This window comes from Melopsittacus undulatus, chromosome 7, assembly GCF_012275295.1.
Source record: "Melopsittacus undulatus isolate bMelUnd1 chromosome 7, bMelUnd1.mat.Z, whole genome shotgun sequence".
NCBI lineage: Eukaryota > Metazoa > Chordata > Aves > Psittaciformes > Psittaculidae > Melopsittacus > Melopsittacus undulatus.
The window spans coordinates 59681096-59698697 of record NC_047533.1 but is presented as its reverse complement, the minus strand read 5'-3'; the positions used below and the strand labels follow the sequence as shown (position 1 = coordinate 59698697).

The window sequence follows — 17602 nt, the reverse complement described above, 5'->3', positions numbered from 1 at the left end:
GCCTTGTTAGAGGGTCTCTAAAGCCTATTAAAGGTTTTGGCCAAGGCAGATTTAAAGTTAAGATTCTGTAAGCATTTGTAAGACCAGATTTGATACCAGCAGATGGCCTGCAACTGTAGTAACAGACCTCCATCTGTCCAGAAACCAGCTCTTCATTCTATGTGTATGGTACTGCAAGCGTAACGCTAACAAGTCTTAACAGGTAGAACCATTTCCTGAGAAAGAATTCAATGGCATTCATCATCTGTGTATACACCTGTCCTTAAGAGACTCTCACCGTAAGTTCTTCCCTCTGTGAGTAGTTTTCAGAATAAAAATAACTTGTTTAACTGTTACTTCATGAAAGCACTTAGTTGCTGTTCAAGAAATACAAATCATTACATTGTCCTTGAAGAGGATACCTCTCATTTTTTTCACCCACTAACTGTTAATCTGTCAATGTAATGTAAATGGGGCAAGCTACCAAGAAAGTCCAGACAGGAACTATATTAAACAGTATTCAATGAAGCCAGTAACAAAAAAAACCCCAACTGGATAACACACGGGATAATTGAACTCTGAGTTAAATGCACACACTGCAAGCATCAAGATTCCTTCTTCTGCTCAACACCTACATGTCCCAAGCACAGAATCTGTGACAAATAAGGTGATCATTTATCTTCTCAGATTGCAGATCCCTTTTTTCCTACACCTCTTTCATACTCATGCATACAGCAATTTAAGACTAAAGTTGTACATACTCTCTTCACATGCACTCCCAAACAGTAACCAAATTGCAGGGCACATAAAAATCTGACCGCAAGCAGAAAACATGCAGGGTATACTTTGATGCTATGAAACAGGCCCACTGCCGAGAAAAAAAAAGGAAAAGAAGCTTTATAGGCATGGTATTATTTTATTATTCCCTACTGGTTCATTATATGATTTCAAAAAATTCTCACTCATCTGCTGCTGGCATTTCCATACTGTAATATTTCTCAAGCTCCACATTGTTTAGGTTCCCTGTTAAATCTAACTTTAGCAGGGTTTCTAAGCATGTTACTCACCACCATCTTACAGACATTGAATAAATACTGTTGTGTTGGTTTTTTTTTAAAGCAGACTTTCGTTATCCAACCACCCACAGTTAATCCATGTCCTGCAACTGATAATATACATCAAGATTTACCTACTCTTTGCCCATCTGCTTCACCCAACTCAGTAGATTTGGTACAGACCAAGTATTGACAATATTATAGTCCATGTGACAATTATCACCAGCTAATTTAGCAGCGTATCTTCAGATATTTTATCAACTGAAAGTTTCCACACAAAACATTAACATTTTTGCTCACAGATGCTTGCTTTTTAAATGAGCTCCTTATGGAGGCCAACATCTTCCCAAGCAGCTTATAGAGTCTATTTTAAATCCTGCAATTAGGAGGTTTTAGTTCCAGGTTAATTAGTAGACAAAGCCACTTGAAGACTTAGAATGCCTATGGTAAGGAAACGACGATCTTGCTCCAAAACATGAGTTGACAAAGCACATACAGCTTTGTACCAAAATTATACAAGTTAATCAGAATCTGACTTGTTAACTACTGTCCCTCAGCCTGTCACTCTGTTCACCACACTTCAGCAGAATATATCATTATATACTGCATGATTCAGTCTGCTGTTTACAATTTAACAATTGTTAAATTAGCTATACTGCCCCTTGAACAAATTTCTAACACACACCCAATGTATGATTCATCTTAAATGCAGAGGCTATGCATAACTTCTTCAGTCCTACAAACATGATATTCTCCATGTCTTAACTGTCCTCAAAGGTGATATGATTATTAGTCCTTTCATATAGATGGGAAAATATGCCATTGCTTTTTCACAAGAGATTCATCTACCTCTTTTTGCTGCCCTGCTTCAAATCATTACCGACCTCGAGGTTTCTGAGACAAGAAAGTTAATGGGATTCAGAGTGTAAAAAGAACACTCACCACAAAGAACATAAGCCTCAGTATCATTTGACAGCAACACAAAATATCTGCAAGGGTGATTTATAGGCCTTGTAACAAGACCTTCCACACAAATCAGACTACCTGATCTACAGTAAAGACAGAAAGATAGTCCACAATATATTTGATTCAGCTTCACACATTAGATTGGATGAAGACTCCATCTGATCATTATCTTCACTCCATAATATTTTGGTACTTGGAGAAATGACAGGACAGAACAAGCTACAGAAGATGGCATTTCGAATAAAACAGGAAAAACAAGACATCAGCGCCTCCTCCCATGACGCAATGCCAAGCCTGCTGTCGCCAAAATCAGAGTTCAGGGAAGTTTTGCTTTGTCTGGATGATAAATACATTCATATTAGTAGACTTACAGGACAAAGAGACATATTACACCCTTGGCTACGTAACAAGGACAAAGTTGCAGAAGCCTTTCCTCCACAGGCCTAGAAACTGTAAGAGGAAAGCAAGTTACTGCACCATTTTTCTTTTTTTTTTTTCCCCAAGAACATTCTTATGAATTATAATGGAGATGTAGTAGGAGTGAGGACATACACAGATAGTACCCATGTACAAATTATACTTGCTGGACTGGAAAAGAACCAAGAAGAAGGTTGTATTAACCTGTGAACCTACTGCCTTAGTGAGGGATTAAGTGAAAGAAGAAGGATAATGTAACAGCACTTGAATCTTTTATTGATGCAGCTGGACCACAGGAAGTTAGACAACAGCTAAAGAATACATCAAATTTTGCTGCCTTCTCAATTTGATAATTCCATGTACAGTAGCTTAACCCCAACTCTTTATTTCACGGAGACTCAAAAATACCACCTAAAATAGACCCATAGAACCAACTAAAACAGAATCACAGTGACACACAAAAAAAATCCCATCCCTGCAAACCTTATGGGCTCAAGGGTTACACAATATGGTCTGCATAAAACATACCAACTTCCATCCTTTCCATGCATGGCTAAAACTTTTAAACAAATAAAAATTTTCTTCCAGTCCTGAATTTCCGTTTCATCTTGCAAACATAAAAAAAGGTATATTATAAAAAAATTTGGTTTGCATTATCAGCATATAAATTGCATAAACTTCTAATAGAAAATGCTGCTTTTAGGAAAAAAAATTCAAAGTTTTGTGCAAGAAAAAAAAGGCTGAAGCTCTTTAACTCCTATATACATCTTTCACTGATAAGTAAATACTTGGGAAAAGAAGTGAAGGAGATTATTCATTGATATAGCCCGTCAAGTCATCTATATGAGGCTTTGTAAGAAGCACTTGGGCAGTAGTCTGAAACAGATATCAAAACTTTATGTTTCATAAACAGTTTCAAAACGTCTTCAATTTTGATATATGTTGTCTCACTACAATGCATTCCCTATAAACTTTGATTATAAAATACAGAATTTGAATGATAGTTTATCAAACTGGACCAGTTGTATTGGTTCACCTCAAGCTGCATACACTTATCTGAGAAACAGTAGTACTAATAATGAGTGAGAAGCCTCAAGGGTTCAACACTTACAGAAATACACAATTTGATACTAACAAAAGAAGGCAAGGAGTTACAAAACAAAACAAACCAATAAAAAACCTGCAAACAAACAGGGAGGGAAGGAACAAAATTTTACAATCTTAAGATTTAAATCTAAAGGACAGTATCTTCACAGTCCATGGTGGGAGGAAGAATCCATAGATTCCTTACAGACCAGTCAGTCTCACCTCTGTGCCTGGCAAAATCTGGGAGCAGATTCTCTTGGAAGGCATGCTAGGGCACATGAAAAACAACAAGGTGCTTGGTGACAGCAAGCATGGTATCACTAAGGGGAAATCCTGCCTGACCAATTTGGTGGCCTTCTATGACGGGGCTACAAAAGTGATGGACAGAGGTGGAGCAGTTGACGTCATCTACCTGGATTTGTGCAAAGCGTTCGACACTGTCCCACATGACATCCTTGTCTCTAAATTGGAGTGTCATCAATTTGATAGGTGGACCACTCGGTGGATAAAGAACTGGCTGGATGGTAGCACTCAAAGAGTTGTGGTCAATGGTTCAATGGAGATCAGTAACGAGTGGTGTCCCTCAGGGATCAGTCTTGGGACCAGTCTTGTTTAATATCTTTGTCGCTGACATGGACAATGGAATCGAGTGCACCCTCAGCAAGTTTGCCGATGACACCAAGCTGTGTGGTTCTGTTGATATGCTGGAGGGAAGGAATGCCATCCAGAGGGACCTTGACTCACTTGTGAGGTGGGCTGATGCCAACCTCATGAAGTTTAACCATGCCAAGTGCAAGGTCCTACACCTGGGTCAGAGCAATTCCAGGCCCAGCTACAGGTTGGGCAAAAAGGAAATTCATGGTAGTCCTGTGGAGAAGGACTTGGGGGTGTTAGTCAATGAGAAAATGAACATGAGCCAGCAGTGTGCACTCACAGCCCAGAAAGCCAACCGTATCCTGGGCTGCATCAAGAGGAGCGTGACCAGCAGGTCCAAGGAGGTGATCCTGCCCCTCTGCTCTCGTGAGACCTCACTTGAAGTATTGTGTGCAGTTCTGGTGTCCTCAACATAAAAAGGACATGGTACTGTTAGAACATGTCCAGAGGAGGGCCACAAGGATGATCAGGGGACTGGAGCACCTCCCATATGAAGACAGGCCGAAAAAGTTGGGGCTGTTCAGCCTGGAGAAGAGAAGGCTGAGTGGAGACCTCATAGCAGCCTTCCAGTATCTGAAAGGGGCCTACAGGGATGCTAGGGAGGGACTATTCATTAGGGACTGTAGTGATAGGACAAGGGGTAACGGGTTGAAACTTAAACAGCAGAGGTTTAGACTGGATATAAGGAAGAAATTCTTTACTGTTAGGGTGGTGAGGTACTGGAATGGGTTGCCCAGGGAGGCTGTGAATGCTCCATCCCTGCAGTGTTCAAGACCAGGTTGGATGAAGCCTTGGGTGATATGGTTTAGTGTGAGGTGTCCCTGCCCATGGCAGGGGGTTGGAACTAGATGATCTTGAGGTCCTTTCCAATCCTAACTATTCTATGATTCTATGATTCTTGTGCAGATGCATAGAAATCAGAATGAAGCCTTCATCAGACAATAGAGTTAGAACAAAAGAAAGCACATTTGGGCAAAAGCATACACATACTGTTTTAGCCAAGGAAGAAATACCCAATCTACAGACACAGTAGCAGCTAGGGACATTGGAATCTTTCACATAAGAAAAATAAATTAATAAATAATTACAGATGCAAAGTCTTACTAGAAGATTTAAGGCATCCTGTGGACCATTACTAATCAATTGTAGATGAAAAATACTTTTCCCTCACAAAATTCTTTACAGTATTTTTAAGATTTGATTTATAGTCCTATTTTTCATCCACTTACTCAGAAGTAGAATATTACCCCAATCATTTAGGGGGGAAATAAATGCATAGAACCATTCACACACTGCATTTTTTTAAAGTACAGATTTACAGATTACAAATTTGAGTTTTGGCAAAAAAATAACAACTGAACACAGCTGGTACCAATCCACTTTTGCCTTTAATCACACACTCTCCAATGTTTTAGCAATCTTCTTCCACAATAATCAGACTTCTATAAAAGTGGCTGTTAAGACTTAACACTATTTTACATCATTGGTCTACAGACGATAAAAACACCAAAAGGTTTCTCCAACTGACAGATGGAGAGGGAGGGGGGAAAGGAAGAAGAAAGAAACTTAGACTCTCCTCACCCAGAAGTTACACACAATTTACAATTGCTGCATATTAAAGAGCCTGCTGGTCAACGATTAGAGCCTTTGTCACCACCAAAAAAAAAAATCTGAGTTCCACAAATCCTTTGAAAATGGTTTAAAGACTATATACCTCAGAGTTCCAGAATGATTATAAAACAAAATCACTCTTATTAGATGCATATTACTCCTTGGCACAACAGTTGTGTTAAGTTGGTTTGCTTGGGTTTTTTTAAACTGGTGTTTATAGCCTAACATTGAAAATACATCATAAGCCTTGAAACGAATGTTGTCTACATAAAAGGTAAATTTATATATAAATTATTAAGGTCTAGACAGGCAATAGTTTCTCTTCCACTTCTCCAAAACCACTGAAGAGGGAAGCAGAACAAACAAGATTTTGCATCATCAGCAGACTTCCAAACCAACAGTTCATATTACGGTAAAAAGTTTAATTCTGTGATCTTCAGTTCTTTAACATTCTCAAAGCAGGGGCAATAGGTGGGTCAGAACTGGTGAGAATTAATGCATATATCAAAGAGTTTGGTTGATCTGAATCACAAAAATATTTTCTGTGATATTGCCAACTTTATTGTCTACTGTGCAAGCACCAGGGAAATTTTCACATACCACATTAAATACAATTTGTTGATTCTATTCCGCCCTTTAATACTTAGTACTGAGAGACACAAATTTCATCAGTATCTGATATCAGAGAACAAAAGGGTTTGCACTGAAAGATGCTTTTTGATTATTCTATGCTTATTTCAGTATGCACAGCCAAAGAGCACCCAACAAAACAGCACATGTACTAGTACGAACAGAGAATAATAATCTGATGTTGAGTAAAGCAAGAACAAAAATAGTGCCTTTTATCATTGCAGAATGTCCTTCAGTTCTTAAATAGCTCAATTTCTTTTACAGATGAGTGATGACATGCTATTTAAATCTCTACAAGTTGTTTTTGTTGTGCTTTTCATGTGAAACCAATTAAAATGACAATTACTTATATAATCTTATTATTTTATCAGGTAATATATTTTCACTTCCCTCTTTAAGAGCTAATACTAATACTTTGTGCTATCATCAAGGTATTCCTGTCTTTTTGTCCCCTCTTTCTGAGCAACTATTTTTACTCTAGACTTTCATGCACAAAAATTAACCCCCTTGATTACTTGACTATCCATTACTTAATCCTTCCTTAACGGATCTGAATAAAAGGGAATAAGGATTCCATGACAGAAAGGATAAAAAACCATGCAAGGAACTGCAGTTTGACCAGCCAGCCCAACATCTTGTTTACACTTATTCAACTAGGTAGAAACTTCTCTCCATTTTCAGGAACAGCATGACCACTGCTGATGCCTCTAGAGCACTGACCTAACTATAACCAATGCAGGAGTCTGCTGTAATGCAGACTTTCTTGGGCCACACAGTAGTTCCCAGTGTTTGGATGCCTTCTATTCCTAGAGTTCATCTCTGAACAGCGAGTCAGCCCATGTGGACACATACAAGCTTTAAAGGCAGATCACAAAAGATGTCTTATTAAAGAAGTTTTCAGTTTGGAGGAGCTTCCCATTTCTTTCAGTAGGTAGGAGTCTACACAATGTTCAATACAAGTAATACAGTACTGGATCAGACCACCCCACCTATCCACCCTTCCTTGGCAACCACCAGTTTATAAAACTCCTGAGCTAAAGGTTGTAAGTGCACAGTCAAATCTAATAGTCACTAATGGTCTCTGTTAACTTCTCTAATCCTTTTCCAAACACATTCACACTTTTCCAGCCCATATATTTTGTTCCAGTAAGACAGCTGTAATTAAGCAGTTCACAAGGAGTATTTTCTTTTGTTTGCTGTGAAAATACTAGCCTATCTTCTCAAATTTTACTACAGAAGAACATGCTAAGGGTCTTGAAGGACCCCGTAATGCCTCAGTCACCCAACTTTTACCAACCATTCTGAAGTAAATGTTTGCAGCTACCAAGAATAAACTTTTCTTCCACCCACATTTACTGTGTGCACTGTGCTATGCTCAGTTACCACCACAGTAACTGACAAATACAAACAACAATCTTCTAGCATACAAAATATTTTCTATTCTGAAGATAAAATATGCAAATAAAACTACAAAAATTATAACAACCTTTTTTAGGGCTTTCCTTAGTATTTTGTGACAAATAACAAAAAGTAGGCTTAAGGGTTTCTTCCTTTATACATCATATTCCTCAAATTCATAAAGGACAGAACCAGAGAGCAAGGAAAAAGGGAGAAAACTGTTCCTGCTGGAACTGTTTGCCAATTGTTTAAAGCAAACACTAGTGCTAATGGGATACAATGGTATCAAACCTACTGAAAACAAACATGAACAAAATAGTTCATTTTTATAATTTACGTCTTCTGAAACACCAGAGGCTTGTAAGAATAATGGTGAGCGCACACATTTTATTTTGACATGAAGGAGCTTTGCAAAGCTGTTTCAGTAATTCAGTTCTACACACTAGCCCATGTGCTTAAAGCTCCAGGCTGATTTGGCTGTTCCACACATGTGATAACCTAACTGCAAAGCCACTCAATAAATGAGTCTATATAGCTGATGAAGCAAACTTTCACTACTGCCAGCTAGCAAATCTTTACAAGCAGATAATCTTCAAATTCTTTATTAAGGTCATTCGAGGGATTGCAATGACAGGGTACACCAAAAAAATCAAGCTATTCAAAAATTAAGCTTCTTGGGAATTAGCTTCTGTTGCTAAATGTACATATTTGTCAAATAAATAGCATCAGAAGAAACCTCTTTCAGGAAACATAAGTCTAATGCTCTGGGGTTTCCTAAAAACTTAAGTGTCTTGCAAGTCTTATTAAACAGATCATTACAGCAGACTTCCCAAGCCAATTTCTGATTTTTGGAGCTTGAACAACCTTACAAATAAAAAGGCATGAGGACCAAAATTCCTAAAAAAAGCTTACAAAAGCTACAAAAAATCCTCACAAGAAAACAAATAAAAAAACCACACATCAGATAATTAACTGTGGAAGGTCATAAAAATGTCTATTAAGTTTGGAGACCCAAAAGTACTTGCAAATTTGAAGGTCTGAAAATTCATGCCAGCCTTTCTCAGGGAGAAAGCTCAGCTCACAGAAGCCTCCACTGCCACCACATGAGATGACAGGGACATTCTGGTATGGCCTTTACAGATTAAAGGGAACTGAAGGTTCCCAGCACACCTTGATTGAGACCACTTTTTTTTCCCCTGCCTTCCTTTCTTCCTTCTTTTTTCCACCTTCCATTTTTAAGCTCTGTACACTGCCAAGAAATACTGATTTTCTAATTTTCAAAAGCTACGCCTTCTTGGTCAAAGTCTTCCAGGTGCTATACAAGTATATTCTAGCTGGCTTGATAAATAACTTCTTCCTTTTTCAAATACAAGCCATTTAACATTTCACAACTGCTATTCCTGTGAAAGACCACTTTCTCTTAATTTACATATAAATTTATATTGCAGTGTCTACTTACTGTAATGGTACATATCAATAGCAATGTCAACAGCATTTGTTTTCCACTTGCATTCCACTCAAATTTCCAGTGAAGTTAGAAGGGAGACTCATTGCTCTTCATGGTGTAACTACTCAGATGCCAAATGCCAGCATGCACAAATGTCAAAGTTACTTTTACTGAAAAAAAATCATTAAAGTTTTAATTTTCCCTAGATTGTACCATTTTTTTTTAGTATTTCAGTGGATTCATTAGATTTGTTATAATTTTTTGCTGCTACTCCTTGAACAGATTTCTAACAATAATCAATAAGGTAACTTTTATTGCAAGCTTTCTTAAAGCTCTCCTTCAAATAGCTATGAGGAAATTCCTTCAAGTGCAGGGAAGTGGTCTAAGAACAGAGAAAAGATGACTAAAGATATACAAAAGGATTCTAAAATATCTCCACAGATTCTGTCTTTTCTAAAAGACAGAATTTATGAAGGATGGACAGAACCTCTGTCCTCCTAAAAGCCTGAGATGATAAATGCATTAGTGAGAAGTGCAGAGTGCTTATTGCCAAACAAATCTCTGATTAACACATGCATACAGGCAGAACTCCCTCATGTCCTATAAGTTAAATTAATGTGAAGACCAATTTTAAGCCTTACAAAGACGAAAGCAAACTGACTTCAGAAGAGCAAATGAAAAATGGACCTCAATCACTGGAAAATAGTTATACTAGACTAAGGCAACTGAAAGAAGTACCATAACAAAACTTCTGAAGGAGAAAACGGTGTTTACCACCTGTTGAAACATACCATTTAAGGAAGTTACATATAGTCTTTAATTAGGCTGCTGGAGGGATAATTCTGCATAAACCTAACCACACAATGGTCCAGTCAGCAATGTATACTACAGAGATGTCTCTCAAAGTAACACATGTGCTGTTACTCACTGAAATTAAAAAGCGAAGAATAAAAGTAGCACTTGTGCCACCATATCAATCAGTTGGTTGCCTGGAATTCACACTCCCAAGTTAATTTATTGAAGGCAAGTAAAGCTTTGCACTGACTTGACAAAAGCAAGCTATTATTTCACTGACCATAACCCTAAGCACTAGGAAAAGATTTTCCACTTACTGATTTTACAGTCAAGATACTAGAAGGCAAGATACTCCCTTCCCCTTCTCTAACTTTTCTCTTTCCTCAAACACTAAATTATGCAAAGAGAAATGGGCAAAAATCAGTAAAACTGTTGCCTCCTTGGTGCATTCTGACAAGAGAAGAAGAATCAGCAAGTTTTTCCACAGAACTGATACTCTATATACTTTCATCATAAAAGTTTTACTTTTTACTTATGACATGGATAAACATCTAAATATTCTGGGTTTTTTTTTCACACCTCTATTGTGAGAGCCTTTCACAATGTGCAAGTCCAAATCTTTCATCATCTAAACCAGGCATGACCTTGCCAGCAAGTACAACTATTTCTAATGTTTAAAGTTTCAAACTAATTTATCCCCCTCTTCAGTCCATTTAATCTTTTAAAATTACCCTACATGGAAGTGGTTAGCAGAACAAGTCAACAGCTCCATCGGGAATGGTGGAATACATTTAACACCAACTAAAGCAGCTTACAGGTTTAAAATTGTATAGTTAATATTTCAAAAGCCATTTTCTACAGGCTCTATGAATATCTGCTGCGCAGCAGATGTGGCTTTACAAGTCTCATCACCTTTCCTTGGTGACCTTAAGAAAGCCCTGGAACCACCAGCTTCACAAGTTTACTAGGGTTTTTTTATGCCCTCCTTGTAGCCACTCACCTCTGTCTGAAAACTGGAAAATACAGAGGCAATCTACACACTATAAAGATGCTAAATAAATTAATATTAAAAAGGGAAAAATCCTAATCTGAAACATAAAATTAATTACTGGGAACTAACTCCCCTGTACAAACAGGGAGCTGCAAATGAGAGTGTCTATAGCGCTTGAGATAATGAGATAAGCCATGCTCTGCCTCTACTCAGTAATAACTTAGAAAGCCTTTGGACTCAATCCTTGGGGAATTTCTGTAACAGGTTTTAAGGGCCTGTCCAGGACAACACTAGCTATTACATGAATAAAAATAAAGACAGAGTGCAGAATGGACATGAGACTCAGAGAAGCTTTCATCTCCAAACATGCAACTTTATTACATTGTTTACATTAACAACTCTGAATTGTTCCGAAATAGACTGAAGTCTATAGAGAATGCAACAATTTCTAATACACTGGCACAACATGCTACTGCAATGAACTAGTATCGTTACTTTCATATAAAACACAGAAGTGGTGATAAGATTCCAACACACACAGATATCCTGGAACCTGCTAGGAAGACTACTGTCATCTGGCTGAACATCAGCTGCACCTATGTACGTATATAAAAAACTGTAGTCAAAATGCTTTAACAGCTGTTTTAATACTGGATATGAAACACAGGTGAACCTGGTGTTTCCACTACTTATCCAATAAGAGTCTGACATTCATTATAATGAAAAGCACATTCTACCTTTAAAACATGAGGAATCTGTATAATCTAATAGCCTCTCAGCTCAACAAATTACAGAGCAACAAACAAAACTAGATTTCAGGAAAAAGTCTCATGGGAAAGAGCCTCTGTTCAAGTTTTTACTTGAGAAATAAACAGAAATGTTTCTTATTAAACTCAGTATCAATTTCAACCTTACAGCACAAAACCAGATCACCTGCAATGTTATTATTCAAGAAAAGTCACCCAAGTAACGCTTCAGTAGATTTTTTTTTCCCCTAAATATAACAGAGTTCAGTTTTGACATTTCTGCACATGTGCCTGAAACCAAGTTCCTAACTACATACAAATAGTTACAAAAGATGTCAACACCATATAAAAACCATTTCCAGACTTACTTCCAAATATTTCAGCAAACTCTATAGGAAATTCTTTTCCATATCTCTCCCATACAGACAAATGTTCTTTATTAAGACAATTTTCAAGAAACAAAAAATAATCATTATCCAGAGTTGTGAGAAGACCCCAGAAAACTTATCCTTCCTCTGACAAAGCATAAGCACACATGAACTGAAGGTCTTTTCAGGCCTACTGAAAAAAGCAATGTGGTTTTCAACAGCATCAGATTAGTTCAGGAACAGGTTTGTGTTCAATTCCAAACTTGAGCACTTAAACTTTCATTGTTTTTAAGTCTTTCAATTCTTCTCCCTGTGCTTTACTTCTAGCCAGGAAATTGGAAAAGAGAAGGAAGCTTTATTTCCAAGTGCCCCATCTCAGCTAATGACAGACCATTTGAAGCAGGAACAATGAGCTGACACAGCAGCTCATTACCCCATCATCTACAAATCCTTAATAACACTCAACATCCTACAAAACTACAGTATTTCCTATAAATAACATCAATCAGAAATCAGCAGTTTTAATACTGGCTCTCCTTTAATTTTTGACATATTACTTGCAGACATTTCTGTGGCATATTAAATTTACACATAAAAGATAAAGAACAACAGATGAAACCCTGAGAACAAAGCCTTCTCACCTCTATTATTCTTCCTATGGAGTTTCATAAGCTAACAAGCAGATCTCTATCCTGGCAGTTGGATTTTAAACTCGTAAGATGTATCATTGTCCCAAGGCAGCCTACTAAATTCACCGCCTTTTATGACAGTATTTTAATAGATAATGATGCACAAAGAATATGCCTAGTTGCTCACCAGGTCTTTAACTGGCATAGGAGAAATAGAAGCCCGGACAAAATAAAAACGGCACCAAAGAGTCTTCCGCCCTTCCCATCTGTAAATGCCAGCTTCCTTCACTTCAGGAGGAGGTGGGGCTGGGAAACACTTGTTCCAGAAATTCCACCCTTCTTTATACATGCACAGATTTCATTAATAGTTAACTGGTGACATACAACATTAACTTACTCTGGTATTCATAGCTTTCCATCCACACTTGTCCATGGTAAGCACAGCTCAAGGTAACTGCTTACAAATATTTTCTGCATCATGACACACTACCTCAAGACTTGCTTTTCAGTCTGTCTCACTGACTAGCTCATTTTAAAACCATAAAATTCTGTCCAATTTTTCTGCAAGTGAAGAAAACAAAGGGTGACTGACAGAGCATTGGGCTGCTAATCAACACTCTCTCTCACATGTCCAAAATGTGGCAGCCAAACCAATATTACATGTTCTTAGGTTTAAAAGTCTCGTTGCAAAATCACTTTGACTTTTATCAATATCACCAATGGACCAAAGGTTCTAGGCCTGTTGCATGCGTAAACTGGAAAGCTCTTCAAAAGGAAATCATCCCCTTAAAGGGCTGACCTTACTCCCATACAAGTTAGAAAGTCTTGACAAGTGCTGTGAAACAGCCACTAGAGAGACTCTTGAGTGTAAGGTCTCCTCAGCTGTGAAGAGCTTGGAACAAGAGGATGCCTATATTAACCAGGCCCTTTAGGCCACACTGTCATGTATTTCAACATACAAATATTTGAAGCCATTTAATGTACACCAGTATTCAGTGACTTCAGTGATAAAGAGCAGCTTTGTCCAACTGACTGGCACTTCATCAATAAACTCCATTTAAGAGTCTGCCCAGTCTCATTTTATCTGCCTAATTACTTACCTCTCACAGGAATAGCATGCTATTAAGGTTTGCTGATCAAGATTTGAAAGCACTTTGAAGATTTATTGTACTATACAACTGCTAATTATTATTGTTCATACCTGCATTCAGTTGGGAGGAAAATAGCTATGTGCCAAATAATGCCTGTTCCACATATAAAAGTGAAAATAATTGCTTTGCTCTACTCTTTAAAAAGTAAACAGATAAAAAGACTGCCTTTTACCTTGCAGTCTTTCACTATGATACTTACTTTATAAGAACCACATGGCTGAAATAAACCCACCATAAAGGGAAAACAAGCCAAATAACAGAATACCTTCCTTGCCACTAGAGCAGGAAAACACATTTGTGCCCTGGTAAATTCCCACCTGCAGGAATGTAATCTCCTTTCTTTCCTAGCCTTCTTCACTACTTCCCTTTAAGGCATTTGAAATGAAAATGCTATGCACAAGTTATCACAGGCTCAAAATGACCAGTTACAGTGGTTATTTACCACTCATCCCTATCACAGCCCATTTTAAACTTTCAATGGCCTGTGAAGCTGTGAATAGATTACTGGGTCACATTCTCTCCATACACTCTTATCCTGGTGAAAATATGTGCTGTGCGCTCACTTATCCCTTAGCATTCAGCTCATCCTTCTCCCACGGATAGTTCCATGTTTCATGCATGTTTTTCCATCCACTCAAGCATCCTCAAGACCGGGGCTGTCACAGCCTCCAGGTCCACTAAACAACAGTCTCAAGATAAAAAGACTTTTTTTAATTAAGTCATTATAACAATACCATGTGATACAGCCTATGTCTTTTTACATCTAGTATATTCAACATTATCTACTTCTACTCCACATATAACAAACAAGAAAAGAAAATCACAATGAACAGAAAATAATACAATAATACTCATCTGCAGAAGGTTCAACTTTATCCTGCACCAGCAAAAGAAAAAAAAAAGTCCCATTATGGGAGGAATATGCTATGTGCTTTTCCAGACATCAGACAGGACTGTTCAGTTACAAACAAGCAATAAAACATCTTAAAAAGTTAGACTGTAGGTTTTTCTATCTCTCACTGTGATTCTTTTCTTTCTGTAAATTATTGCTTACATTCAAAAACTGTTTATGGGAAGACGTGCTGGTTGGCAGATAAAAGAGACACTTCTGATGATGTACATATGCCAAATGTGAAAGCTGAACAGATAGGTACATTTGATAGCACAAGGAGTGGTAGCAAATTCTGTTGTAACTGCACTACCAAAAGATCCTAAGACTAGATTTATTCTTTCCCCAACAGTATTTCTTGCACAAGAACTGAGCTATTTGTTTTCCTCTTTGTGTCTTTATCCTGGTTGATTCGAACTCTTGCAGAAATATCTTTAAAATGTATTTCTGGTCATGCAAAGACACACTTGCTCAGACAGAGTATCAGTCAGGGGCATGATGCATAATTTGAACTCAGAAAGTAGTCCTGGTCTGGAGTCATTACTTCAGGTATAAAATTGTCATCACTTCACTAGCCTGAGCCCAAACGAAAGAACTGGGAGTCAAGACACCAAGGAACATACACATAGTCAGTGACAGCTTTTTCACATGAGGTTCTGCCCCCAGGAGAAAGGCTGCATATTCTGACCCAGTTTCACTGTAGTTTCATAAACCACATTCTCTTCCCACTGAAAAGCCTTCATGAACTGATCATGGTTACTGCCCCAGCTAGTTCCACATGCAAAGTCTTTCATATTCCCTTCTCCAAAACTCACACCTTAATAAGATGGCTAGACACAGATTACCTGCAAACAACCTTTTAGTCTTCATGTCCTACATTCACTTCTGATCCTACCTACAAAACCAAACCGGTTCCCAAATGTTTCCCCAGTAAACAGGAGGGGTACAGAGCAGCTCTTGGCGGTTCCTTATGAAGTCACTGCCTTTGTTGTTTTAAACATGCAATTTAAAGAGAATGACACAATCTAGAATATGAGAGAGATTATCCTGCGGTCTGCGGAGGTGTCGATTGCTAGAGATAAAAAGCCAATGAAACCTACGCTATTTCTCATCACCAGCCAACAGATTTATACTTCGTTTCTGTTCCTCCAAAAACGTTAATAAGGCAAAAAGTTTCCCTCTGTTAAGGAGTTCGGGGACAGGGAGTCTGTTTTGTTTGGTCTGCGTAAGCAAAAACGAGCCCTTGGCCGCCGACGCACGCAAACCCCCCACGCGTGTACTGCAGTTACTGAACGCTCAGCTCAACCCCAAAGGCAATTCGGGCAGGAAGTCCAAGGGGAGAACCAACACACTCCGCCAAGCTTTGCGCGGCCTCTCTTTTCCTCCTCCCCACTCCCCGGACAGGGCCGCTACCCTCCCCTGTACTCACCCTGCCCGCACCCCTCCGCGAGGCCCGAAACCCGCCCTCCCCTCAACAGCCCGCTCACCTGGCGGCCGCCGGCACCGCCGCTGCCCCACACCATTAAATGCTCACCAAGAGCCGCCCGCCTGCGGGACTCCCTCCCCTCAGGCCTCTTCGCCCCGCAACGGCCACACACCTCCAGTGTGGCAGCGAAAACCTCCCCGGCGCGCAGGGGTGAGCGGCCCGGGCAGCCAAGGACCTACCGACCAGCCTGGAGACGCCGTTCGCGCATGCAGGGCTGTGATGGCACCGAGGAGCCCAGATCTTCGCTCTTCCCCGCAGCAGCGCTCGCGTACGGTTGTAGTCGGCGCCTGAAAGGGAGAACGGGGAGGGAGTCAGAACGGAGCAGCATCTCCTCCCGCACCGGTCGCCAGCCCCGGCGCGGAGAGGGCGGGAACGGCGGCGCGGCGTTCCCCGCCCCGCGGCTCCCTCCCTCCTTCTCTCCTTTCCTCCCTGCCCATGTGCACGACCGGCCCGCCGGCAGCAGCCCCACTCCTACCCGGGTACCCACCTCTGCGGCGCAGCACGGCCCTCCCGCTTCTCACTCCCCTCCGCCGGCCGCTGCCCCCTCACGGCCGCCAGCACCAAGGGGAGGCGGCCGCTCCCTCCCTCACGCCCCCGAGGCGGCGGGGAAGCTGCTGACACAGGCCCGGCCCCGCCCGGCCCCGGCCCTCAGCTCCCGCCCCGGTCCCGGCCCCGCCCCGGCCCCAGCCCCTTCCCGGCCTCAGCGTACGGCCGGAGCTCGAAGATGACTTGGGCATAAGCTACTGCGTTGATAACGGCAACCTGTTGCTTTTGGCCCCAAAGGCGGATGATCTTCTGAGTGCTCCCAGTACGTGGCGCTTGAACTGGGGGTCATGGTTCTCTGCTACAGCAGACTCGTACAGTCTCCCGTCCCGGAAGGTGCTGAAGGGATGGGGAAGCTGGGGAGCCATCCATGGGCAGATGTTTCATTTCCCATCACTAGCCAAATGTTGCTACATTGACTGGGGGGAAAAAAAACCCCAAACAAAACAAAACAAAACAAAAAAAACAAACCCAACCAAATTTGCACAATGCAAACTTGCACAAAGATTTCAAATACAATCGGTTGTTTTTAGAATGGCAGACACTTCTTTTTGCACTTTGAATGTGAGATCCACTTTGGGGACCCTCTGACAGTGGGCTTGCGGCTTCTCCTGTTGGCTCCTGGGGGCTCTCTGCATGAGCTCCCACCTTGTGGAGGCAGACTGTGAAAGAAAGTAGTCACAGTGTAGGAAAATTACTTAGTTGCAAAGAACACTGTCACAGAGGTGAGGCCTGAAATTCAGGCTATGTGAAAATAGCTT

At 40.1% G+C, this 17602-nt stretch overlaps 1 protein-coding gene across 1 annotated transcript in view; it reads right to left on the bottom strand.

Moving 5' to 3' along the window:
- Nucleotides 1–16500, bottom strand: part of PTPN13 (protein tyrosine phosphatase non-receptor type 13) — a 120867-nt gene extending 104367 nt beyond the window's left edge. The window contains exon 1 of the mRNA XM_034064566.1: nt 16478–16500. The gene's annotated coding sequence lies outside the window, so the exon portion shown is untranslated. The remainder of the gene's footprint in view (nt 1–16477) is intronic.
- Nucleotides 16501–17602: the final 1102 nt, after the last annotated feature.